This window comes from Trichosurus vulpecula, chromosome 2 (assembly GCF_011100635.1).
Source record: "Trichosurus vulpecula isolate mTriVul1 chromosome 2, mTriVul1.pri, whole genome shotgun sequence".
Taxonomy (NCBI): Eukaryota; Metazoa; Chordata; class Mammalia; order Diprotodontia; family Phalangeridae; genus Trichosurus; species Trichosurus vulpecula.
This window is the reverse complement of record NC_050574.1, coordinates 242,070,857-242,098,141: the sequence shown is the minus strand read 5'-3', so window position 1 is coordinate 242,098,141 and position 27,285 is coordinate 242,070,857. Positions and strand designations below refer to the sequence as shown.

Genomic DNA, 27,285 nt, shown 5'->3' with positions numbered 1-27,285 from the left:
TGCTCCTTAACAGCTAGCTACCCAGAGTATCATCTGTACAAATCCCAAGAACACTCTTTCAATGAGTGAGCCCCAAAGCAAAATGCTAACCTCTGTTTCCAATCAGTGACTCTTGATTCCATCAAAGACTCAATTCAAACAAAGGCAAGACTCAAAGACACTTGATTGCCTTAGTTCTGAGAAGCACTCCAAAAGAAAAAAAAACAGCAAAAAGTCCCACTCGCCTTCAAAGTTCAGAGGCTCCTTCAGCGAGTCTCTGTCATCAAAGTTCTTCTCTGTACTTTTGGAGGTTTCCTCTATGCTCTAGAGGTCTCCTCCCAGCTCTTTTAGGTTTCCTCTCAGCTCATTGATCACAGCTCCTTCTTCTTCATCTCTTGTCTTCATTCTTCTCTTCTCAACACTGGCACCTCTCTTGATGCTGGCTCTCTCTCAGTCTTCTTCTCAATGCTTGCAGCTCTCTCTGTGTCTTCTCTTCAATGGCCCCTTGATGTCTGCTTCTCTCATACTCTGGGCTCTCTTTATACACAGTTTTAGCTGGCATCTGATTGGCTCTGATTGGCTAAATGCATGCATATCTGATTGGCTAGAACTCAACGCACATAAAAGTCTCTGGCTAAAACTCAATGCACATTCAATCCAGCAAAATTCCCACTTTGCTTGCCATTACACCTTTAGAAAATTCAAGGCCATGTATATACCACAGATAATGTCCAAACACTAAGATCCATAATAGCCATTTGAGGTAGAAATTATCTATGAGTGAACACAAAGAACAATCAGATGATCCCATATATGGAAATGTCTATATATACACATAAGTAATAAAACAAATAGATGATTACCAGAAGAGATAAAATGAGCTTGAAGAAAACATTAGATATGTCATAATTAGAGTGTAGTTAAGGGTTTTATATATTGGGGTAGACAAAAGGAGGCCAGAAATATCTGTTTCCCTTCAGGCTTCTCCTTATCTTATTGTTTTATGAGTGATTTAAAATAAAGATAAGAACATATCTAAAACAATAAACTCTGAACTTTGATAAGCAAGACTTTCACATCAGAAATAAGGTAAACTGGTGGTTGGATCTATATTAGTTTACTATGTCATTTATTTCTTTAATTTTATCTTAGAAAACTTTTTTTTTAGAGAAGGAAGTCTCATACATGGATATTTACACACCTTTATAAAATAATAGCCTTTCAGAGAGAGCTGTAGAAAGAATGCCAGGTTTGGAGTCTGTGGACCTCAGTTCAACTCCTTACTGCCATTTACAAAGTAGATAACCTCTGGCAAGACATTTCCTCTCTCTGTGGTCTTTATTTCTTCATTTGTTAAATGAGAACAATGAAATAGGTCATTTCTAAAGGCCATTCCAGTTCCAAGTCTCAGACACTTATGATTCCTATGACATAAAATTTGTAATTTATTGATGAATTAATTCATCATCTATTTTCATTTGCTTTAAAAATGAATAGAACCAACATAGAAGCATCTGTCAATTCATTAGATCTAAAATGAGGCCTATGGGCACTTTTTTTAAAAGACCTTTTTATTAGAGGACTGGGAAATAAAATAATAATAAGATATTAACATATCACCTCAAAGCTAAAGATAGAACTTTCCCCGCATCCCCATGAGATCAATGCTGTAAGTATCATTATCCATGTTTTATAAATGTGGGAATTAAGGATCAGAGAGATTAAGGGACTTTCCCTTGTCATGTAGCTAAGTGTAAAGAATGAAGGTGAGTTGGGCCCAGATGCATCTAACTGGAAGTCTAATACACTTATCATCATTACTGCCTCACCACTGCAGCTTGGAGAATATATTGCCAAGACATGATCCTTGCCTAACTGCATGTGAACTGCTTCAATGAAAGAGAATACAAATCAACATGCAAAACCTGAAGAAAATGTCAACACATTTAGAAAAGATTTCTAACAGTATGTGAAAATGCATGAATAAATAATACTAAAGAATGGGGGGAAAGCCCTAATGTAATAGCTGAAAGATAGTTACAGAAGCGTAATTTATTTTCCAATGACTTGAGTAATTAGAAACAAAGCATTTTTTTCTTATTCAAACTTTTAACTGTAGAATGAAAAAGAGCTTAAATATATTTGATCTTCACATAAATTTTTTAACCTAGAACCTTAGTCCTGACTATTTACCAGCTAAACACCATAAAATATCCTATATTAGTAGATGGCATTAGTTAATCTTTAATGTGGTCTTAATTGGTTAAAAATAAGTGGGATTGTTAAGTGAATCTTCTTCACTGAATAATTAAATACACTTATGGGAAATTCAATAAAATTGGCATATCCTTGGTGCCAGCATCTCTTGCAAAACTTTGAAGTTATAAATACTGGGGTCATATTATATTGCAAGATGCTGAAAAGTGCTGGGATATTGTGGATAAATCCTGAGGGTTGTCATAGAAACAGAGTCAAGTGTCAGGAACCATAAACCTCCAGTGTCAGTGAAAAGAGGTAATGACTACTGCTTTTGAGGCAGTGTTATGAATGATTTCTTCCTGACCTGTGTAAGCACAAAAGAGACCAAATAGATTTTTGTGGGTATGTGTAGTGAATTAATACACATGGTACTAGTCAGTATAACAGATGACAGTATCAGTATTACAGAAAACAAAGAACTCTTCCTAGTAAAAATCAAATGCTGAATCAGAAAAAAAAATGCTAATGATAATACCCATGGCCTAGGGTTAGAGGCAGCTAGGTGGTACTTTGCATAAGAGTGTTGGACTTGATTAATGTCAGGAAGACCTGCATTCAAATCTCACTTTAAATGCTTACTAGGATAATAGTCACCTGACCCCTCTCAGGCTCAATTTCCTTGTCTGTGAAATAGGGCTAATAGTAGCACCTACAAGTTATTATGAAGATCTAATTAGATAGCATCCAGTTAGCACTTTGCAAACTTAAAAGTGTTATACAAATGCTAGCTATTACTATTTCAAAGGTAAAAAAGTAACTTTTGCGAAAGTACATATTGTAGAACATTTGTTTTCATGTTAGTGTCTATATATTCCAAAGTACATTCTCATGCCTAGATTTACATAATGCAAAAACACACCGAAACTAAATTATCACCAAATTTCAGAATTTAAAGGGATCTTAGAGGCCATCTGGTCCAACCCATAACTAAGAAAGAATTGTCTCTACAAAATACTTGAAAATTGGTCATTCAGTCTTTGTGTAAAGGCATTTAGTGAGGTGTTGACTACTAAGAACTAGTTCATTGTTCATTTGATCAGCCTTTATTCCTAGAATTTTTTCCTACTTACATTGAGACTAAATTTTCTACTTTGGTAAACTAGTTATGAGTTTCAATTCAATTTATCCACCTTATGGAGAAACGGGAGGGAAATTAAACTCAAAAAAAGTATAATGTTGTAGCATATTTTGTAAAAGCCATGTCCAAGTATCACCCAACTGGAATATTGTCTTCGACACTATCTTTTAGAACCCATCTAAAACCTAACTGAAGGTGCCAGCTCTATCAAGAGGTATGTCTGAAATTATTAGTGTTCCCACCTCTAACCTGAAACTCATTTTGTATATACCTTGCACTTATGTAACTACGAACATGTGGTTATCCCTGAAGCATAGTGTAAGCTCATTGAGGACAGGGACTATCTTGATTTCAGATCTGTATTCCCAATGGCTGTTACAGGATCTAGGCAGAAAACATTGTTTCCAACTAGAAAGAATCATGGAGGAAGTGACAATTGAATATTTGAACAGGGTATGCACTGATATGTGCAGGCATTATTGTATGTTTATATTTACACTTTTATTTATTTATAGCTATACATATGCATCTCTTCTGACTGTGCCAAACCTTGATGCCTTTTATGGCACTTATGGAGCAGAGTTAATCATTGTTGATATTATGTTGATATGATATTATACCCACAATCTCTACAGACTGCTATGTAATCCACAGATTTGATTCATTAGATATTGAGGTTTACAAATGAGTAAGTATATACATAGGAAAAAAAGGAAGAAGGCAATAAGCGTTTGTTAAGTACCTACTACGTCTTAGGTTCTTTGCTTAGTGCCTTAGAAATATCTCATTTGTTCTGTCCAACTCTGGAAGTTAGGTGATATTATTATTCTCACATTACAATGGAGAAAATGGAGGCAGATAGTAGCTAAATGACTTTCCCTGAGTTACATAGTGTCTGAGGCCAGAGTTGATCTCAGGTCTTCCTGACCCCAAGCCCAAGATAGAGAGAGCACTATCTACTACACCAGTCCTCAGACTGTCAAAGGGCTGTGTAAATCGCCCCTCCCCAAAATTTATGAATCTGAGCATTCTTATGTTACTAATGAGAAAACTGAGGTTCCATGAGGTGAATTGGCTTGTCCAAGATGACATAGGAGTCAAAAAGATAATTTCCATTCAAGTCCACTAGCTCCAAATCATGGAACATTTGAAATTTGTGAGATGGTGAGACATGGTTGAACTGGTCCTTATGTTGGACCTTTTGTTGGAAAGGGTTAACTTTCCAACTTCCCTAATTCTTCATTCCGACTAAATTACTCTTCATTCCAATTTCCTTATTAGATAATTCAGAAAATGACTTTCTTTTTTTGTTGTTTTCCTATAGATAACAGAGAAGTCTCTCATTGTTATCGTACAGGCTTTTTTTCTCAATAAATTATAAGATTGAGCCCCAAAGATCTCCTTAGCCTAGATCATATACTCTCTCCTGCCCAGTATGAGTACAAGCACCACACACTGAGACTGCCCATGCCAGCAGCACTTTTACTCCGTCTCTCGTATGTAGCAACAAAGTTTGTTAATGCTATCTCTATGTGGGATGACACTTTTCATCTTAACTCCTCTGTATCACAATATTGCTCAGAAGATGAAATGAGTATCCCAGCCAGACACGATGATCCCAGCCATGAGATCCTCTCGGTAACGATAACACATCTCCTTGAAGAGGTTAGCAGCTGTGTGGACCAGGGGAGGTTCGTTCAGTTCAATGCTGTGGAAGCTGAGCTGGTAGGTGACCCCGTCCGCCACGGCCTGGGTGTCCGCCGCTGAGCCGGACCGGCAGCAGAAGATCCGGTCGTGGATAGGGGTCAGCTTGTCCGTGACTCGATTGGCGATGTACGACCCGGTGGTAGTTCTGGAGTCCGCTCCCAGGACCACGCCCCCATCAAACTGCACGGCCATGATGGTGGTCCCGGTGGAGACGCCTCGATTCCCCCAGTCCGGGGCGAGGCCCATAGGCCCATAGGCTGGTCCGGGGCACGCTCCTCAAGCCGCTACTAGAGCCGAAGCCATTATTCCGCGGTTCTGGCGGCGTAGGCCCGGCGTGGTCGGTCCCACTTCTTTTTTTTTTTTTTTTCAAGTTTTTTTTTTTATTTTTTTTTTAATGCAATTTATTTATTTAACATATTTGGTTTTCAGCATTGATTTTCACAACAGTTTGAATTACGAATTTTCTCCCCATTTCTGCCCTCCCCCCCCACTCCAAGATGGCGTATATTCTGGTTGCCCTGTTCCCCAGTCAGCCCTCCCCTCTATCACCCCCCTCCCCTCTCATCCCCTTTTCCCTTTCTTTCTTGTAGGGCAAGATAAATTTCTACGCCCCATTGCCTGTGTATCTTATTTTTTAGTTGCATACAAAAAGTTTTTTTGTTTTTGAACATCTGATTTTAAAACTTTGAGTTCCAAATTCACTTCCCTCTTCCCTTCCCACCCACCCTCCCTAAGAAGTTGAGCAATTCAACCTAGGCCACACATGTATTATTATGTATAACCCTTCCACAATATTCATGTTGTGAAAGGCTAACTACATTTTGCTCCTTCCCAACCCATCCCGCTTTATTGAATTTTCTTCCTTGATCCTGTCCCCTTTCCAAAGTGTTTGTTTTGATTACCTCCACCCCCATCTGCCCTCCACTCCATCATCCCCCTGCCTTTTATTTTTTTTTTTCTTCCTCCCTCTTCTTTCCTGTGAGGTAAGATACCCAACTGAGTATGTATGGTATTCCCCCTCAGGCCAAATCTGATGAGAGCAAGGTTCACTCATTCCCCCCTCACCTGCCCACTCCCCTCCTCTCCTAGAACTGCTTCCTCTTGCCACCTTTATGGGAGATAATCCACCCCATTCTATCTCTCCCTATCTCCCTCTCTCAGTAAGTTACTCTCTCATCCCTTAATTTGATTTTATTTCTTTTAGATATCTTCCCTTCATCCTCAACTCACCCTGTGTCTGCTCTCTTTCTTTTACATATATATATATATATATACACATACATACACATACATACATATACACATAGATACATGCATACATACACATTCACTTATATATATACATAAACATATATATATGCATATATATATATGCATATTCCCTTCAACTACCCTAATACTGAGGTCTCATGAATCATACTCATCATCTTTCCATGCAGGAATGTAAACAAAACAGTTCAACTTTAGTAAGTCCCTTGCAATTTCCGTTTCTTGATTACCTTTTCATGCTTCTCTTGATTCTTGTGTTTGAAAGTCAAATTTTCTATTCAGTTCTGGTCTTTTCACTGAGAAAGCTTGAAAGTACTCCATTTTATTGAAAGTCCATATTTTGCCTTGGAACATGATACTCAGTTTTGCTGGGTAGGTGATTCTAGGTTTTAATCCTAGCTCCATTGACCTCCGGAATATCGCATTCCAAGCCCTTCGATCTCTTAATGTAGAAGCTGCCAGGTCTTGGGTTATTCTGATTGGGTTTCCACAATATTCAAATTGTTTCTTTCTGGCTGCTTGCAGTATTTTCTCCTTGATCTGGGAGCTCTGGAATTTGGCAACAATATTCCTAGGAGATTTCTTTTTGGGATCTATTTGCGGAGGCGATCGATGGATTCTTTCAATTTCTATTTTGCCCTGTGGCTCTAGAATATCAGGGCAGTTCTCCTTGATAATTTCCTGAAAGATGGTATCTAGGCTCTTTTTTTGATCATGGCTTTCAGGTAGTCCAATAATTTTTAAATTATCTCTCCTGGATCTATTTTCCAGGTCAGTGGTTTTTCCAAGGAGATATTTCACATTGTCTTCCATTTTTTCAGTCCTCTGGTTCTGTTTTATAATATCCTGATTTCTCATAAAGTCACTAGCTTCCACTTGCTCCAATCTAATTTTTAAAGTAGTATTTTCTTCAGTGGTCTTTTGGACCTCCTTTTCCATTTGGCTAATTCTGCCTTTCAAGGAATTCTTTTCCTCATTGGCTTTTTGGAGCTCTTTTGCCATTTGAGTTAGTCTATTTTTTAAGGTGTTGTTTTCTTCAGTGTATTTTTCAGTATTTTTTTGGGTCTCCTTTAGCAAGTCATTGACTTGTTTTTCATGGTTTTCTCGCATCCTTCTTATTTCTCTTCCCAATTTTTCCTCTACTTCTCTAACTTGCTTTTCCAAATCCTTTTTGAGTTCTTCTATGGTCTGGGGCCAGTTCATGTTTTTCTTGGAGGCTTTTGTTGTGGGCTCTATGACTTTGCTGTCTTCTTTAGGCTGTATGTTTTGGTCTTCTTTGTCACCAAAGAAAGAATCCAAAGTCTGAGACTGAATCTGGGCGCGTTTTCGCGTCCTGGCCATATTCCCAACCAACTAACTTGACCCTTGAGTTTTTCAGTGGGGTATGACTGCTTGTAGATTACAGAGTTCTATGTTCTACGTTTGGGGGGGAGGTGCCAGCTCTGTCAGAGCCGCACTCCTCCTTCCCCAAGGACCCCCAGTCCAGACTGGGCTCAGATCTTCAGCAGGCTGTGCACCCCTGCTGTGATCTGCCACTTAATTCCCCCCACCAGGTGGGCCTGGAGCCGGAAGTAACAACAGCTGTAGCTGCCCCACCTCCGCTGCCCCCGGGGCTGGAAGCCGAACCGCGAACTCCTTCCACTCCCGCAGCTTTTCCCACTAACCTTCTCCACAGTCTTTGGTGTTTGTGGGTCGAGGGGTCTGGTAACTGCTCACGTATTCAGGGCGCTAGGGCCCCCTCCGCCCGGCTTCTGCTCTGGATCATCCACGCCGCTCAGGCTGGGCTCTGCTCCACTCCGTTCCCAGCTCCCAGCTCCCAGCTCCCAGCTCCGTGTGGAATAGAGCTCACCCAGAGACCATCCAGGCTGTCCTGGGCTGGAGCCCTGCTTCCCTCTGCTGTTCTGTGGGTTCTGCTGTTCTAGAATTGGTTCAGAGCCATTTTTATAGGTTTTTGGAGGGACTCGGGTACGGAGCTCACTCTAGTCCGTGCTTACCAGCCGCCATCTTGGCTCCGCCCCGGTCCCAGTTCTTTTTTAACCTGACTCCAGATTATATTCGAGAATATTAGGACAGCATTCAGTGCACTGAAGGTCTGTCTGTTTGTAACCTCAGTACTATGCCATGCTGCCTGTCATTAAAAGAGAGAGAGGGGAAGAGAGAGGGGGAGAGGGGGGGAGAGAGAGGGGGAGAGAGAGAGAGGAGGAGGAAAAAGGAAAGAAAAGAACAGAGACATATCCTAACTGCAGCAGTATTTTTGGTGCTATGAATATATTTTTAATGTAATCACACTCCCAATTCAAGGGTCTTAATGGTATCAAGTAATATATCTGAAGAAAATTATCATTTAAACATGAGTTGGCATACTGTAAGCATGGACAGATCTGTGTTTAACATTACAATCTTTATAATATAAACATTTTATTAATGTTTCAGTCCAAGTGCTGCATCAATTAGCAAAGAAAAAGATACCATGGATCCTGAGGAATATTAACTTAACCCTGTTAACAATAGCACATCAGTGTCATTACATACAATCTGTCGTGCTATCAGAAACTCTGGGTAATTGAAGGAGCCTGAAAGCACACTGCTAAACCACAGAGTTTCATGCTGGGCAAACAGAAAGTACAGAATGAGTGTTACTTCTGTCTTTTTTGGCACAAATTTGCTTATACTATCACAGGCAGTGAATATTGATGTGTTAAAAATAATATGCAATTTGGTGCTAAAGGGTGAGTATTTGAAGAAGATTCTCCTCATTAGTGAGAGAATAATTACTCAACATTCTATGCCTGTGTGAGAGGTGAAGCACAGAGCAATCATTCTCTATGTAAAAAGGAGTCTTCCTAGACCTGAGTCCAAGGTTACATATATACAAAATAATAATATAATTGAAACTTGCTGTGTCTATATGAACACAAGTATGACTGTAACTTTTCAAGCTATGAAAATAGTGAAATGGTAAAATGAGACATAGCCTTAGGAAAATAATAGCCTTAACTTAAGCAAACTATTACATCTTGCTTTGTTTCTATGTGGGATTGTGCACCTCTCTTAAAGAAGGAAAATGAAGAATCTTAAATTCTTGAAATCTTTAGTGTTTAAAAAAATCAATGAAACTTCCCCCTCCCCCTGGGATTTTTCACAACTAAAGCTTGGAAGAGGAGGCCCAGGATTAGCCTATTTTTTTTAACTAAACAGAAAATAATGGAATCAATAGAAAATATGCTAAGAATTGAAATATACCTCCAGTGTAGCTTTTCAAGTTTATGAATAAGTCTTGTCAGTATTTTAAAATTCTCAATTATTGATATTAACACATTTGAAAATTAAATATATGAGATATGGTGTTTATACTGCCATTTTAAAAGATGATTGATGGTATTAATAGGGCAATGGTAAAAAAAATACCAAGAAAACCTCTCTCTAGTCTTGAAATGAACTGGGTGTTATATCATAAAGCACTTATCCACCATCTACTTGGATTATGAAAATGATACATTAACATAAGAAATGACAGAATTAATGTAAGATAAACTCTTCAACAACTAATGGAAGATTAATGTCATTTAAATCCAATTTACAAAGAATTCCAGAGAAGGGAGATACCTTGGTCATATTTCTTGACCAACTTATAGTGCCTTTATCCCCAAAATAACCTTTAATTTATTTTTATATAGTTTCTACAGAAAGACAGTCTTGCAAAGTGGATAGAGAGCAGGTTCCATATTATCGGTGATACAACTGGGCAAGTTGTTCAACCTCTCAGTGTAGGATGCTGACACAACACTCTAAGATTAAGTTTCACAAAAGTTGACCTGTGTTGATAGAGTGTGTTTTCTCATCTGGGAGATCCCTCTACCAATGAAACCACAGGTCTAGTTCCTATTGCTGTAATCTATCTAGATTTTGCCCAGCAGAATATAAACTTTTTGAGAGAAGGAGTTGTTTCACTTTTCTTTTTGTATTCCCAGAGCCCTGTGCATATCATCCACTGAATACATACTTGTAATCATCTTTAATTTTTGGTTGTCAAACTTAAATCCAACTTATAATCAACTAAAATCTCCAATTTTTTATTATAGATGACTATAAGGCCAGAAACATCTTCCACATATTTATGGTTTTAACCAATTTTTAAGCAGAATTCTAAGATTTTAAATTTATTCCTCATAAGGTAGAATGATTTTGGGGAACAGGAAAAAATGAGTTTTGATCCTGCTCTTGAAACACACTGGCTATGTGAACCTTGGAAATAATAATAATAATAGCTCATATTCATATAGTGGTTATTATATGTATTGAGGTCTTTAAAATTATTATCTGTGTTGTATAATCCAAAGGCCTTGATCCAGGAAGTCATAAGTGTATTTTTCATTTCTCATTGGATCTTGTAGATCAGAGAGTTGCAAGCCTACCTAATGGTACTATCCACATACCCTCCTTTTTACCATGAGAAAAACATGTATATTACCCTTTGATCCAGCAATACTATTACTAGGTTTATATTCCAAAGAAATTATAAAAAAGGACCCATACATACAAAAGATTTTTAGAGCAGCTCTTTTTGTGGTGGCCAAGAATAAGAAATTGAGGGGATGCCCATCAATTGGGAAATGATTGAACAAGTGGTGGTATATGAATATAATGGAATGTTATTGTGTTGTAAGAAATGATGAGCAGGTAGATTTCAGAAAAACCTGAAAAGACTTACATGACCTGATGCTGAGTGAAATGAGCAGAACCAGGGGAACATTGTTCACAGCAATAGCAACATCGTGTGATGATTGACTTTGATAAACTTTGCTCTTTTCAGCAGTACAATGATATAAGAAAATTCCAAAAGATTCATGATGGAAAATGCTATCCACATCCAGAGAAAGAACTGTGGCATCTGAATGCAAATTGAAACATACTATTTTCAGTGGGGTATTTTTCTTTCTCATGTTTTTTTTCCTATTTTTCTGCTCCTTTTGTTCCTTCTTCTACAACATAACTAATGTGGAATTATGTTTAACATGATTCTACATGTATAACCTATATCAGATTGCTTGCCATCTTGGGAAAGGGGAAGGGAAGAGAGGAAGGAAGAAAAATTTGGAATTCAAAATCTTACAAAAATGAATGTTGAAAACTATCTTTACATCTAATTGGAAAAAATAAAATATATTAAGTTAAAAAAAGAAGGAAAGGGGGAAGGAGAATAGCATGTATAACTCTTCTTTTTTGCTATAATTCCTTTCTTCTATTCCAAGGAATTCTTTTTTAAAAATAATTAATATATTTCTTTTTAGTTTTCAACATTCATTTCCATAAGATTTTGAGTTTCAATTTTCTCCCTCTCACTCTCCTGCTCCTTCCCCAAGATGGCATATCATATGATATAGGTTCTAATTATATAGGCATATTAAACATATTTTCACATTAGTCATATTCCATGGCATTCTGAACTACCACTCCAATAACTCTTGTAGTCCGAAAGTCAAGATTTTCATATCTACTTCAAATGGTTTGTGAACTTTATGTCTTTTAAAATTTTCATTTATGTATTGTCAGTGAAATATTCACACCTGGTATTAATCTTATTGGCATTGCTTCACATATAAATAAATATAGTGAGTTCCCAATTTGTGTCAATAATAAAACTTCTGAAATTACAATTATATAAAATATAGTAACAAGGTCTAGACCAATAGAAATGTACAGTACAAATTTGTATAATGCAACCACTACCTGGGATTAATTATGTGCATTAATTGGGATTTAACTATATTAGTAAATGTGGCCAAATTCATTTTATATGTTTTCTTGTTATCTCGAAGGAGTTTCCTTTCAGCAAGTCCTTATCATCCTAGTAGTAATAGTGGTGGTAGTAGTACTAGTAGTAGTAGTAGCAATAGTAGTAGTAGCAGTAGAAATGAGTAGTAGTAGTGGTGAAAAGTGGGGTAGTGGTAGTAGTAGTAGTTAACATTCATTAAAATGCCTTAACTTTACCAGTATTTTCCAAAGTGTTTATCTTATTTTATCCTCATTAAAAGAATTGATAGCCTCTCTGTTAAGAGTAAATAGATAAAATAGTCAAAGGAACTTAGTTAAAAAGATAATGTTAAAACACTAAAAATAAATATAATTATTTTGAGTTTTTATAAAATCATCATATACTATGATGACTTTTTTATACTTTCCTGTAACTTTTTCATTATTTTTTTTTCATAATTAACAGCAAATTTAACAAATTACTGCTCTAGTGTAGTCCCCGTTTGGGAAGGTAAGTTCTTCTCTTTTACTCGTTTACTTTCCATTACTTCTCATCATAAAGAACTTCATTTGCACTGAACAGATATATTTTTCTTTATTTAAGAATACTATGAGGAATTTTTTTTGAAAGTACTTATACCCCAGATCATTGAAAAGAGAATTTTAAAATAATGCTCCTTTATATAACATTTTCCTTTACAATATCTTTTACTCACACAACACCCTGTGAAATAAATCAGGTGGGTGTTATCTCTACTTTAAAGATAAGGAAACAATCACAGATAGTTTTGATTTAATATGCAAATGTTGCATTACATTTTTCAAAATCATTAGAACATAAAATGTTGTAGATTGACAATAAAATTGTGAATTGACATCCAACAATTTAATTCAAATTAATAACCTGTATTTATTATGCAGCAACAGTTATCCTTAGTTACATCTCAGAAGTCAATATTCATGTCAGGTAGTAGTAAAATGCAATCATACTAAATTGCCAAAAATTTTAATTTTTAATAAATTAGACACATATGTTAGAATACTCATAAACCCAACTCAGAGTTAAAATGCCAAAGTCAATCTCTGAAAATGTCATCAGTGCATAAAAGATAAAGAAAAAAAGAAAATGAAGGCATCAAATGTTAACCCACATAAATCACAATCAGTTGAGTTGGAAAATTAAAACTCAACAGTTATTAAAACATCAGCTCCCAACTTGATGCCAATACTGGTCAATTTTTCTTCACAGAAGAAAACAAAAAATAACAGTTGTGAATATTTCATTCTTAAACCTATTAAAAATGATCCCAGGAAGGAAGTAAAGAGTTAAAAGAAATTCTTCACTTAAATTTTTAGAAATAATTATCAGATAGTTACATGAAGGCTTTTCAAATAAAAATACATTGTCTCACATATTGAACATAGATTTTGAAACAAAATTACCCTTTTCAATATGCTATACAAGGTGTTTTATAAGATAAATGCCTCTGACAAAATAGTTTCCTCCTTTATTCTAGTGGTATGTATTGACTCACAATATAGTTATCCATATAGAGATATATATTCAGTGAATTTGTTTAATAAACAATCTGTCATTAGGTTATATCATGAATAATAATCTTCCTATAGTTTACTATTGAATCACAAACTATTATGAATGGAAGATGGAGCTAGATGCTAAACAAAATAAGGATATAGTTTGGGGACCGATTCCAGATACCATGTAATTAGTTGTTTGCATACATTTACTTCTTTGATTCATCAGTTTTATTGGTATCTATTGCACATATTTTGTGCACTTTGGGAGACAAAAAATCAGACACAACCCCTTGTGTCAATGAGCCTTCAGCCAAGTAACAGGGATAGAACATAAGCCATTCTCATAAAGATGTTACAGAAATTGGAAAGTAGGAGGAATAGTGGCTAATGTAACTTTGCGGTTACCTTATTTAATAACAGCAACCTTTGAGGGTTTTTTTTGAGTAAGCTTATCCTATTTAAAATATCTTGAAATATCAATACCTAAGTGCCATTAAAAATTGTATTGCCATAGAACTTATTTCATAAGGTTTAGAGATTGAAGAAAATTTAGGAATTACAACCTAATTTTGTTACTTTACAGATGATGAAACAGATCAAAGTAGTGAAGTGTAATATCTTTAACAATTTTCTCTAAATGCCTTTAAACTTCTTTTGCCCTCTATATTGCATACATGCATGCATGCATGCACACACACACACACACACACACACACACACTTTTTTTCTTTCTATGTTTGAAGCACCAGCACATTTTCCCTGACACTTTGTGCTGAGGTTCCATTGCTATGTAATATAATTGGTATTGTTATAGTATATTCCAACTCTAGTAGTTTCCCTGTCATAACTGATGAAAATAGATTATTATAAAAATGAGCAGAAGGTGTCAGTTATATGTTAGAAATCAGAAGGTCAATAGATATGAAACTGAACACATTTCTGAACTCACAACTCTCTGTGTCTATTGACTAAAAACATCAGAATACAACATTTGTGTAGGAAAATGGTTTTAGTTCTGGCTCTGCCACTAATAAATTATCTGGCTGGATGACTAGCTATCTCTACATGTTCTATCTCTAGATTTCTCTAGCAATCTGTAGATAGATATATAGATGCAAATAGAGATAGATCAATAGATATGTAGATTTATATAGCTATATAATCTAGATAGATATAGAATGATAGATATCTTCATAGTTACAGTCAGACATAAACATAGATGTAGTTGTTCTTTGTCCTTTGTTTTTGAAGAGGAGCAATGATATCACAGATGATGTCTTGACTTGCAGGTGAATTGGACTTAAGTTAGTCAGAGTTACTTAAAGTCATCAGCCACACTCTTTGTCCTAGAGTCACTGAAGTCCAGTGGCAAGACAAAAGTCAAGATAATTGGTGATGGCTTCAGTTGCAGTGGATGATTTACGGACTTCAATGTCTGACTAAGCTATAAGGATTCCACAACATTTTGTAGATGATATTAATTGTATAGTTATAGATAGCATTATGGATATATTCTTGTGCCTTCTTATCATAAGCTTTGAGAACACCTGGACAACCCATCCAAAAATAAAACATTGGAGTAACACTTTATGATGGAATGAAGATAATGATGTGCACCTCCTCTCCCTCCCTGTATGTCACTATTAATTTTTAAGCATATAAAGAAAGGTTAATGGCTAAGAATACTTCCCTTTGCAGTACAGATTATTCAAATAAAGGCATTAGGAACAGAGCCAATGTTTGATATAGGTTGTGGCAGGAATAAAAAAAAAAGATTTTCAAAAGTCACTTTGGATTCATAACAATGATTTATAAACAAGAAAAATGAAACAACCCATTATAAGAAGGAGGTAAGAATTTGAAAACCCACAATGCAACTCTTGCTGGGTCTAGTGCTATATTCTGAATTTATAATTATATATTTTTTCTTGATTTTGTCCAAAAGTGCAGAAATATTTTGGAAGTGATTTAAAAATAAACATTTAAACTTGATATCATTGTGGGAACAACATAACTGCTTCACAAGATATCAGAAACAACTTATGCCAAATGGTTGACTTTTTCTGAACTTTCATAGAAAAGTAAGATAATTAGGCCATTTCAGGAGGATATATTTTATAGAGTTGGGTGTCATTAAAGAAATCTTATTTAAAGATTGTTTATGAGGGGAAAGGACTTTAAAATAATATACATAAGAATACAGCTATATTGTTATTTAACTATTTTAGTGAATTTCTTTAGACCACCACAGAACCATTCACATTATTTTTGAAAAAAAACATTAAGCATGGGGATATGACAAAAGATATAAAATGTAAATTTTTTTATCTTACATAATCACATTTAATATTACAGCATACATATTAATAATTTAGGTTGTATTCTACCTTAAAGGCATATGGGTAGAACGTGGTTAGAATAGATTCTCTTTAAGTTACCTCAATATGGCATTTATAAAATGCCCTTTAGTATCAGTGTTAAGTAACTTCATGATCTATTCCAAGTTAGAAAGAAACCTAAGGAATTTAAATAACTTGTCAAGAATAACAAAAATAGTTTCTGGTTTCCTGAACCTTCGTTCGATGTATGGGGGCATTGTCCAATGAGGGCTCAGTCCTTTGAGTGTGCACAATTCAACCTAGTGGGTTACATCCCATGTCTATTTTTAGGGAGCCTGCTTCTTGAAGTGTGTAATTATAGAGGTGCCATGTTCTCCTTCAGAGCATACAAAGGTATCATATGACTGTTTCCTGTTGGCTTACTGCATTATAAAGAAAATCTTTTTTTTTAAAGCATCCTATCTTTTTATATTGGCCATCAACATCTGAAGTAAAATACAGCCCTTCTTTTCCATGTCATCCCACATATGCAGAAGCAGGTTTCTCAGGAATAACCCATGTAGGTTGGAATAAGCTGGAATAAGTTGCGCATACTCACAGTCCTGAAAGACTAGGGTGTTTAGGCCCTCCTTGGGCTGGAAAAAGAGAGAGAGAGAGAGACAGAGAGACAGAGAGAGACACAGACACAGAGAGATACAGACACAGAGAGACAGAGAGATGAAAGGAAAGAATGAGAAAGGGAATGAAAGGAAAGGAGAAGAGAAGAAAGGAACAGAAAAGAAAACCATTGTTATCTGAATATGCCTTTTTGGTTAGATTATGTCATCCCACTCCCCATTTTCCTTCAGGCTGAATACAGGGTGTTCCTAAAGTCTGGACACACAGGCAAAAATGCATATTTTTCAAGAAATGAAATGAATGAAATTTTCAACAACATTTTATTTAATTGCAAGAGTAACAAATAACATCTGCAATATGATTTCCATCATTTGTGTTGCAAAGGTTGATGCGCTTTGCAAGATTCACATGAACTCAATGCCGTAACTCCATATTGCCATTAATTTTAGCACATTAAGTCTTTATGCACTCAATCAGGTGTGTTGCATCTGTGATTTTCATTGAGTGAACCTTATCTTTTAGCATACTCCAGAAAAAGAAGTCAAGGGGGCTAAGGTCTGTTAATATTCCAAATATTTCAAAATATGCATTTTTTCCTATGTGTCCAGACTTTAGGGACACCCAGTACATTTAGCCAAATTAAACTGCCCCTAGTCTTCTAGAGACTGAACAAAGCAATCTGACTCAATCACCTTTATCCTGATTAGGCTACATACACACACTCCTACTCCACAGGACTCTACAAAGTTGTACCTAGCAATAAATGGGGACTTTCCAAACCAACTTTCCCATAGGGGCTGAGTGCATCTCACTGGCCTATTCAAAAGCCACAGAATGATAGTCCCTGTACCCTAGGCAATCCTAAAAAATCTTCATAGGTCAAATAAATCTGTAGCCTAAGAAGCTAAAGATGCTACAAGCTCCAACAGTCTTCCTTAATAAATTTATTTTCTTGTCAATTGGCTCTTCATTTATTTGATCTGCAGTCATGCAGACCTATTGACAAACAAGATTCTCTCTGGTATCTAAAGGGACCCAGGCTGAGAACTTTATCAGTAGAAGATAGATATGGATATATAACTTATATATGGATCTCTATATCAAAATATGCATGTACATAAACATACATATTCACACACACGCACACACACATTATCTTCATTCACATTGATCCACAAACTCAGGAGAGCAATAGCATAGACAGCTGACCCAAGACTGAAAGAATTAACTTTAAATTGTAACTCTGACACCTACTAAATGTGAGCCTGAGTTATTCACTATCAATGCCCTGCAGACAGTTATTTAGACTAAGGTGCATTGGTTAAAGGAGCCTCCAACATTGGGATTTACCTATACCCCCCCCAAAAAAAAAGAAAAGGAAAAGAAAAAGCACAGGTAAGGTTAAAAAAAAGAACAAAATTTTACAGACATATTTATATATGCCTTTGTGTACTCTCACAATCAATGTAAATAAAATTTCTAGAGGTATTTTAAATTAATTGACTTGGAAAGTTTTATGTGATTTAGATATCAATCCATTTTATAAAACAAGTGTGGGAATGGGGTGCTGTAATTTAGCCAAACAGTACATTCAGAAAACAAGTTTTTCTCTTTCTTTCTTTCTTCCTTTCTTTCTTTCTTCCTTTCTTTCTTTCTTTCTTTCTTTCTTTCTTTCTTTCTTTCTTTCTTTCTTTCTTTCTTTCTTTCTTTCTTCCTGTTCTTTTTCTTTCTCTCATTCTTACTCTTTCCCTCTTTCTTTCCTTCTCTTCTTTTCTTTGTTTCTTTCATGTGTTTGTGTATATACACACACATCCATTTTATACTATGATAGTTTGGCCAGCCCTAAAAAATCCATATCATCCACAATAGTTGTTACAACGATGTCCAAACAAGTATATGTTTTAAGAGACAAAAAGATAACTTCAAAGAAATGAAAGAAGATGTCTTTTTGGAAACTTAATTGTGATCACAGAAGATTTATTCTACAATGTTTTCAATCACAAAATATCTTTCATAATTTCTATAAACTTCCCACACTTTGACATGTAATAAATGTACAGAAATTAGAGTTGCTTTTTTTGTAAAGATAATTCAATTCAACTTAGCATTTACTTATTATAAAATCTAACCACAATGAATAGCACGAAGCTCATTTACAAATTAGTTAGCAAGCTTTTGCTGGGCTTAAGTAGAAAATAATGCTCTGTGGAGCCTCATCTGCAGCAGGAATCTCCTTCAATGTTACAATTATGTCACATTGATGCCATATATCTACATTTAATTACATCTTGCCATTTTTGAGGTCTAAAGGAATATAAGGTAATAAGCAAGAGCAGAAACAAATTGTAAGCATTTCTGTAGTTAATAAGAGGTTAGAAGGGTAGAAAACCTTCATAATCAATACATAGAAATATAAAGATTATGGGATAGAGTTGTCAGCAGAGTCCAGATAGGTAAATCCAAATGTAAATTTTGTTTAATGAAATTATACACAAATAATGTTCTTTTAAAACTCCACTAAAATGCTTATATACTTTACAAAATGGAATATCTTAACAATCTCCATCAATATATTTACATTTAGAACATTCTTGACAATCTCACTAGTATTCACAATGAGCAAAGCTTTGTTTTAAAATGTATGGATTACGTGAACTTTACATTTATTTCTTCTCTTCCCAGTCAGTGGGTCCTTAAGTGATTTATGAGTCTGCAAGCATTTTCCTTAATTGGTGGACAGGTGATAGGGGAAAGATATGAAATTCTTTTCAGGTACTCTTATTTGTAGTTAACAACGCTAGTAAAAGTACTGGTGAAATTATAGGGGAAGCTAGATCTACTTGACATCACGTACGATCTGGCACCTAAAAGTCAGTTAAACATTTAGCTTTCAGATTAACACAGCAAATTAGCTGGGGGCAAGTTATTTGATTTTTTGTTAAGTTTTGCCTGTAAAGTTAATAGTAGGTAGGAACAGAAAGTTCCAGTTTTGGGTACGATGTCTAGATTTCATTTTTTCCCTTACTATCCATGTTTCTTCAGTTACAAACCTAAAATGCTACATTATTATTACATATAATAACTATCAAATTATATTAATAGGATTGTCATCAAAAACAACTCTAATATCCATTTTAAACATTCCCAGTTACTTCATTTCTGTCTTTATATGACCTTTCCCCAACTGCACCCACCTCATTTTATACCATCCACACTACTTTCTCTTGATGTAGCTCTGGTTTGCTTAATGGGCTTTTGCAATACAGCTCTCATAAGATGAATAATAATAATACATATGTGCTCTGAACAATGTAGAAACCATTCCTCCTTTGAGTGAAAGTTTTAAGGCAGCCTAAGTTTTCATCAGCCTTTTGAAGCAATTTTTAAATATGTCACTAGAAGTTCTCACTAAATTTGTGGTTTTTTTAAATATATATTTAATTTATTTAATATATTTAGTTTTCAGCATTGATTTCACAAGAGTTTGAATTACAAATTTTCTCCCCATTTTTACCCTCCTGCCCACTCCAAGATGGCAGATATTCTGGTTGCACCGTTCCCCAGTCAGCCCTCCCTTGTCACTCCACTCCCCTCCCATCCCCCTTTCCCTTCTTCTCTTGTAGGGCAAGATAAATTTCTATACCCCATTGCCTGTGTATCTTATTTCCTAGTTGCATGCAAGAAGGTTTTTTTGCTGTTTTTGAACATCTGTTTTTAAAACTTTGAGTTCCAAATTCTCTCCCCTCTTCCCTCCCCACCCACCCTCCCTAAGAAGACAAGTAATTCAACATAGGCTACATGCATATCATCATGTAAAAACCTTCCACAATACTCATGTTGTGAAAGATTAACTATGTTTTGCTCCTTCCTAACCTATCCCCCTTTATTGAATTTTCTCCCTTGACCCTGTCCCTTTACAAAAGTGTTTCTTTTTGATTACCTCCTTCCCCTGTCTGCCCTCCCTTCTATCGTCCCCCCTTTTTTATCTTCATCCTCCTTCTTTCCTGTGGGGTAAGATATCCAATTGAGTGTGTATGGTATTCCCTCCTGAAGTCAAATCTGATGAGAGCAAGATTTACTCATTCCTACTCACCTGCCACCTTTTCCCTTCCTAGAGAACCACTTTTTCTTGCCACTTTTATGCAAGATAATTTACCTGTTCCATCTCTCCCTTTCTCCCTCTCTCAATATATTCCTCTCTTATACCTTAATTTTATTTTTTTAGATATCATCCCTTCATATTCAACTCACCCTGTGCCCTCTGTCTATATATATATATATATATATATATATATATATATATATATATATATATATATATATATATATATATATATATATATATATATATACACATATATATGTACATATATAAATACATAGACACACACATACATATATATGCATATATATATATATATATATATATATATATATATATTTATATGCATATTCCTTTCAGCTACCATGATACTGAGGTCTCATGAATCATACAAATCATCTTTCCATGTAGGAATGTAAACAAAATAGTTCAACTTTAGTAAGTCCCTTAGGATTTCTCTTTCTTGTTTAGCTTTTCATGCTTCTCTTGATTCTTGTGTTTGAAAGTCAAATTTTCTATTCAGCTCTGGTCTTTTCACTGAGAAAGCTTGAAAGTCTTCTATTTTATTGAAAATCCATATTTTGCCTTGGAGCATGATACTCAGTTTTGCTGGGTAGGTGATTCTTGGTTTTAATCCTAGCTCCATTGACCTCTGGAATATCATATTCCAAGCCCTTTGGTCCCTTAATGTGGAAGCTACTAGATCTTGTGTTATCCTGATTGTTTTTGCACAATATTCAAATTGTTTCTTTCTGGCTGCTTCCAGTATTTTCTCCTTGACCTGAGAACTCTGGAATTTGATGACAATATTCCCAGAAGTTTTCTTTTTGGGATCTTTTTCAGGAGGTGATCTGTGGATTCTTTCAATTTCTATTTTACCCTCTGACTCTAGAATATAAGGGCAATTTTCCTTGATAATTTCTTGAAAGATGATATCTAGGCTCTTTTTTTGATCATGGCTTTCAGGTAGTCCAATAATTTTTAAATTATCTCTCCTGGATCTATTTTCCAGGTCAGTGATTTTTCCAATGCGATATTTCACATTGTCTTCCACTTTTTCATTCCTTTGGTTCTGTTTGAAAATATCTTGATTTCTCTTTCAGGGAGTGATCGGTGAATTCTTTCAATGACTATTTTGCCCTCTGGTTCTAGGACCTCTGGGCAGTTGTCTTTGATAATTTCTTCGAAGATACTGTCAAGGCTCCTTTTTTCATTGTGGATTTCCGGTAAACCAATAACTCTCAAATTGTCTCTCCTGGATCTATTTTCCAGGTCAGTCGTTTTGCCAATCAGATATTTCACATTTTTTTCTATTTTTTCATTCTTTACATTTTGTTTTATTACTTCTTGATGCCTCATAGATTCATTAGCTTCCACTTGCTCAAGTCTAATTTTAAATGAGTTAGTGTTTACATTTTGCTTTTGAGCCTCCATTTTCAATTGGTTGATTTCACCTCTCAGGGTGTCCTTTTCTCTCTCTAGATTCTGAATCTCCATAGCCATTTCGCCAATCTTATTCTTTAGGGACTTGATTTCATCAGTGGATTTTTTCTCCCTTTTTTCCATATTTTCTTTTAGCTCCCTAATTTGGTTTTTAAAATCCTCCTTTAGCTATTCCAGCAGTGCTTTTTGGGCTGGGGACCAGTTCATATTAGCTTTTGAGGTATCTGATGTATCTACCATGTCATTGCCGTCCTCCATATCGATATTTTGATCCTGCCTGTCTCCATAAAAAGAATCTATTGTCCTCGGTTTTTTTGTATTCTTCTTCATGTTTGTTATTTTCCCTTTTCCTGGCGTTACAACGAATTTCTATCTTTGGGCTCTCTGTCCCAGCTTTCTTATTCTGGGGATTGTGAGTCTAGAATTATAACCTTCAGTTTCCTGAGGTGTGGGGGAGGGGTCTGGCTCCCTGGCGTCTCACTCCCTGTGGGTGCTCTCCAGCACTTGCTTTTCAGCAATGGTCTCAGCTGTTTGTTGTTTGAGCTGATGTCTGTCACTTCCCCTGGGGGAGCAAGGTTACATCTGGGCTCCCGGTGTTGACCCCTGCCAACTCTGCCACTCTGGGACTAATGAGCTTCTAGTATTTGTCCTGTGAGGCCCCACTACTCTCTCCTCTGTTTCAGTTCTCTTTCTTTTTTTCCCCGAGGAATTCTCTGGGTGAGGGGGTTGGGATTAGAGGCTTTTACCTGGCCATTGAGTCTTCCGGAAGTTCAAGAAGCCAAGTTCCTGGGTTTTGCAAGCGTCAGGACTGGGTGTTTTCACGGCTGGTGGTGTTGCGCTGCCTCTCGTCGCTTCCCCAGACTGCCGTCCTGTGTTGGGAGTCCTGGGGATCTCAGCCGGTTTCGGGCGCCCAGCTTTCTCCCAGCCAGTCTCCCACGTGGATTTCCCAGCCAGCCGCTTCCTCCTTGGTCTGGAGCAGCTCCGCACCGAGCACTCTCCGAGCCTGCAGGTTCGTTCCTCCGGCCTTTCAGACTCTCCCGGCTCGGAAATTTGCCCCACGCAGACTGCTCGCGGTTTCTGACTCTCTCAAATCTGCTCAAATTCACTTTTTTATGGGAATCTGACAGACCTTGTGAGAGAGCTCTGGTAAGACGCTGCCTTCATGCGGCCATCTTGGCTCCACCCCATATCTTGATTTCTCATAAAGTCACTAGCTTCCACTTGCTCCAATCTAATTTTTAAGGTAGTTGTCTTTTGGATCTCCTTTTCCATTTAGCTATTTCTGCCTTTCAAGACATTCTTCTCCTCATTTGCTTTTTGGAACTCTTTTGCCATTTGAGTTAGTCTATTTTTTAAAGTGGTGTTTTCTTCAATATTTTTTTCAGTATTTTTTTGGGTCTCCTTTAGCAAGTCATTGACTTGTTTTTCACGGTTTTCTTGCATCATTCCCATTTCTTGTCCCAATTTTTCCTCTACTTCTCTAACTTGCTTTTCCAAATCCTTTTTGAGCTCTTCCATGTCCTGAGACCAGTTCATATTTTTCTTGACTTCTTCTGGCTGTATGTTTTGGTCTTCTTTGTCACCAAAGAAAGATTCCAAAGTCTGAGACTGAATCTGAGTGTGTTTTCGCTGCCTGGCCATGTACCCAGCCAACTTGCTTGACCCTTGAGATTTTCCAGCAGGGTATGACTGCTTGTAGAGCAAAGAGTACTTTGTTCCAAGCTTGAGGGATACGCTGTTGATTTCAGAGCTATTTTTATACAGCCAACTCTGCCACACCAGCACTCCTCCTCCCCCAAGATTCATCAACTGGGACGTCATGCAAAATTTAAGCAGGCTCTGCACTCCTGCTCTTATCCACCACTTAATTCCTCCCACCAGGTGGGCCTGTGGCTGGAAGCAACTGCAGCTGTATTTCTGTAGCTGTACAACTTCCACTGCCCTTGGGGTGGTGGCCGAACTGCGAACTCTTTTCACACTGGCCCCCACAGCTTTTCCCACTAACTTCCTCTGTTGTCTTTGGTGTTTGTGGGTTGAGAAGTCTGGTAACTGCCACAGCTCACTGATTCAGGGTGCTAGGGTCTGTTCCACCTGGCTCCTGGTATGGTTGGTCCTGCCTCCGCACACCCTGAGCTCCTCTCCCTTCTGCTCTGTGCATGACACACCTCATCCAGTGACCACCCAGGCTGTCCTGGGCTGGATCCCTGCTTCCCTCTGCTATTTTGTCAATTCTGCAGTTCTAGAATTTGTTCAGAGCCATTTTTATAGGTTTTTGGAGGGACCTGGAGGGGAGCTCATGCAAGTCCCTGCTTTCCAGCTGCCATCTTCTAAATTTGTGTTTTTTAAAGCTTCTCCTTGTCTATAAAAATCTCAACTCAAAGAACTACCACATATTCCCATTGTTTTCTTTATCTCTTTCTACTCCTCTTCAGTTTTTTTTACTATTCAATATTTTAAGTTTGAAATATATTTTTTTGGAGCCTGCCATCACTCTCAAGCCATATTTCCAGAAACTCTGGACATGAGATCATAGGTCCCCCTGGGCCTCTATCTCCCTCCCTCTATCTATACCTCCTTCCTCTGTCTAACTTCTTCTCTCTCATTTTTATCTCTCTCTCTATGTACAATCTTTCCCTCACTCCCCTCATTTTCCCTTTCCCCTTCTTCCCTCTTCCTTCCCCTCTTTCCTCTATTTAAATTTATCTACAAGCTCCTTCTCTTTCCAGACATTTATGTAATTTTACCATGGGATCCCTTAAAGCTATGGAGATATATTTTGCCTCTCATTCATAATCAGACTCCTACACTTATCTAAACTCATTTCTCCAATTCTTCATCTCTTACTCATTTCTCATCTCTTTACAAATTGACTTCTCAAGTCTTCACTTAATTGAAACTGCTCTCCTCAAGATTATCATCTGTCTTTACTACTAAATTTAATGTCTTTTTCTCTTTCTTCTTCTCAGACCTTATCCTACTTGCCCTCTTTGTAACTTTAGAAACTGAAACCCAATCCATCTGTATGCCATCTCTTCCCTAGGCCTTGTGACATTGTTCTCTCCCAGTACTTTTCATATCTATCTGCTTCTTTTTCTGTATTCTTTGCTGGATCATCAACTGTCTTTTAATCACTAAACATTACTGTCCTCTTAGATTCTCTCTGTGGTCTTTGTGTCTTCTTTTTCTAGATTATCTTGTTTGGTTTTTCTTCCATTCCCTTGAGTAAAGGTTATGGGGTTGACTTGAAATCAATTTTAGGGGGTTCAATTCCTCCATTGCATATATTTGCATGTATGTGTATGTATACACACAAATCTATTTGTGTGTTTGGCAGCATGACGTAGTAGAAAGGGGCTATACTTGGTGTCAGGCTTGAAAATATTACATAACATTTATGATGTTTTAAAGTTTTTAAACTACATTGCATTATCTAATTTTATGCTCTCAACTTCCCCATTTACTGATAAGGAAACTAAGGCTGTGGAAGGTTAAGTGACTTTCACAGGGTCATATGATTAGTATATTAAGCTGTTACGGCAAGCAAAGTGGGACTTCTTGCTGTTTTTTTTCTTTTGGAGTGCTTCTTAGCACTAAGGCAACCTAATCCCTTTGATGGAACCTTGACTTTTTTTGTAGGAAGGCCCACAACCTTTTGCTGATTAGGTGACAAGAGGTGTGAAGCCCTGGAGAGGTGTGAAGCCCTCAGGTATATATACTTTGAGGTTAGCATTTTGCTGGGGGCTCACTCATTGGAACAGTGCTGGTGTGGAGATGCTGGATAGCCTTTACGGAATCTCCACCTACCCCCCACCCTGCAGCTTTGAAAACCCAGATGCTGGTGATTCTCTCTCTCATAGCTATGTATGTATAGCTTTGGTCAGACACTGGAAGCCTGCCTGTTGATTTGCATTACTTGCTGTGTTTATATTTTCTCTGGATGTAATTTCTGTTTGTATTTGCTCTGAAGTTCAGGGTGCTGACTTTTTCCCATGAACTAAGTGAATGGTATATGTCTGTTTGATCAAAGTGAGAATGTAAACCCCTTTAAGTTGCTTTCCTTAGAAAAACAGATCAAAGATTCTGTGCTAGCAGTCCTTCTGTTTGTTGGTGTTATTGGCCCACAGTAGCAGCAAGTAGCATTGTTGTTACATAGGCAGCGTTTTAATTCAGTTCTTCTTCAATCCAGGTCTAGTGCTCTGTTCATTATGCCAACTTGTACCTCAGGACGATGTGGCTTCATTTCATTCCACTTCTCAAATGCAACTATCGAGTGACCATGGGAAACTCACTTAACCTCTCAATATCTCAGGCAATTATCTAAGACTATACATTACAGTCAAGTCTTACTCTTCATTGCTGGAAGGAGTTCCTACACCAGGGGTTCACTTCAAAATGAAATTTCAGGGTCAGTGATTAGATTAGCAGGAGCACACACACACACAGCCTTCTTACAGACTTTTCTCAAACAAGAATTTAATCATGTCATTCCCCTTCTCCCCACCCCATTCAATAAACTATAGTGTCTCCCTTTCACTTCCAGGATCAAAAATTAAATATTCTATTTGGGATTCAGAGTATTTCCCAGTTTTTCCAGTTTATTTTACCTTACTCTCCCAAACCACAACATATTCCATGATCCAGTGACACTGGCCTTCTTCCTCTATCACAAACAAAATATTCCATCTGCTGACTCCAAATGTTTTTACTGACTGTCCCCCATGCCTGGAATGTTCTCCTTCCTCATATCTGCCTCTTTGACTTTCCTGGCTTAAGTCCCACTTAAAATTCTGCTTTCTACAAGAAGCCACTTAATGCTCATCTCTTCTCTCAGTTGATTATCTGCAATTTACCCTTTACATATCTCATCTGTACCTAGTCATTTTCACATTGTCTCACCCAATAGATAGTGTACTCCTCAAGAACAGTGACTGTCCTTTTTCTTCTTCATATCTGACACATTAGTATTGCCTGACATGATACCTCCCATGCGTATATTAAAATTGTACATTTTTCCTTAAGCAATGTACCAGCTGAGACAACTTTGAAAAACTTCTGATTATTAATATAAAGCAAGAATAAAACAAGGAGATCTATGCTGGTCAAAGGAATTTATCATTGTCATAAGGGATATTGAGCAAAAAGTCCAAATCAAAGAGTGATTCTCTGTAGATGTTTCAATTTTTAGAAAATATCATATT

General features: G+C 36.8%; 1 protein-coding gene and 1 pseudogene across 1 annotated transcript in view; both read right to left on the bottom strand.

The window, feature by feature from the left end:
* The window catches only part of ZNF804A (zinc finger protein 804A), a 434,023-nt gene that overhangs the window by 259,835 nt on the left and 146,903 nt on the right, over positions 1-27,285 (bottom strand). The window lies entirely within an intron of this gene.
* LOC118840045 lies at positions 4,895-5,354 on the bottom strand (annotated as a pseudogene).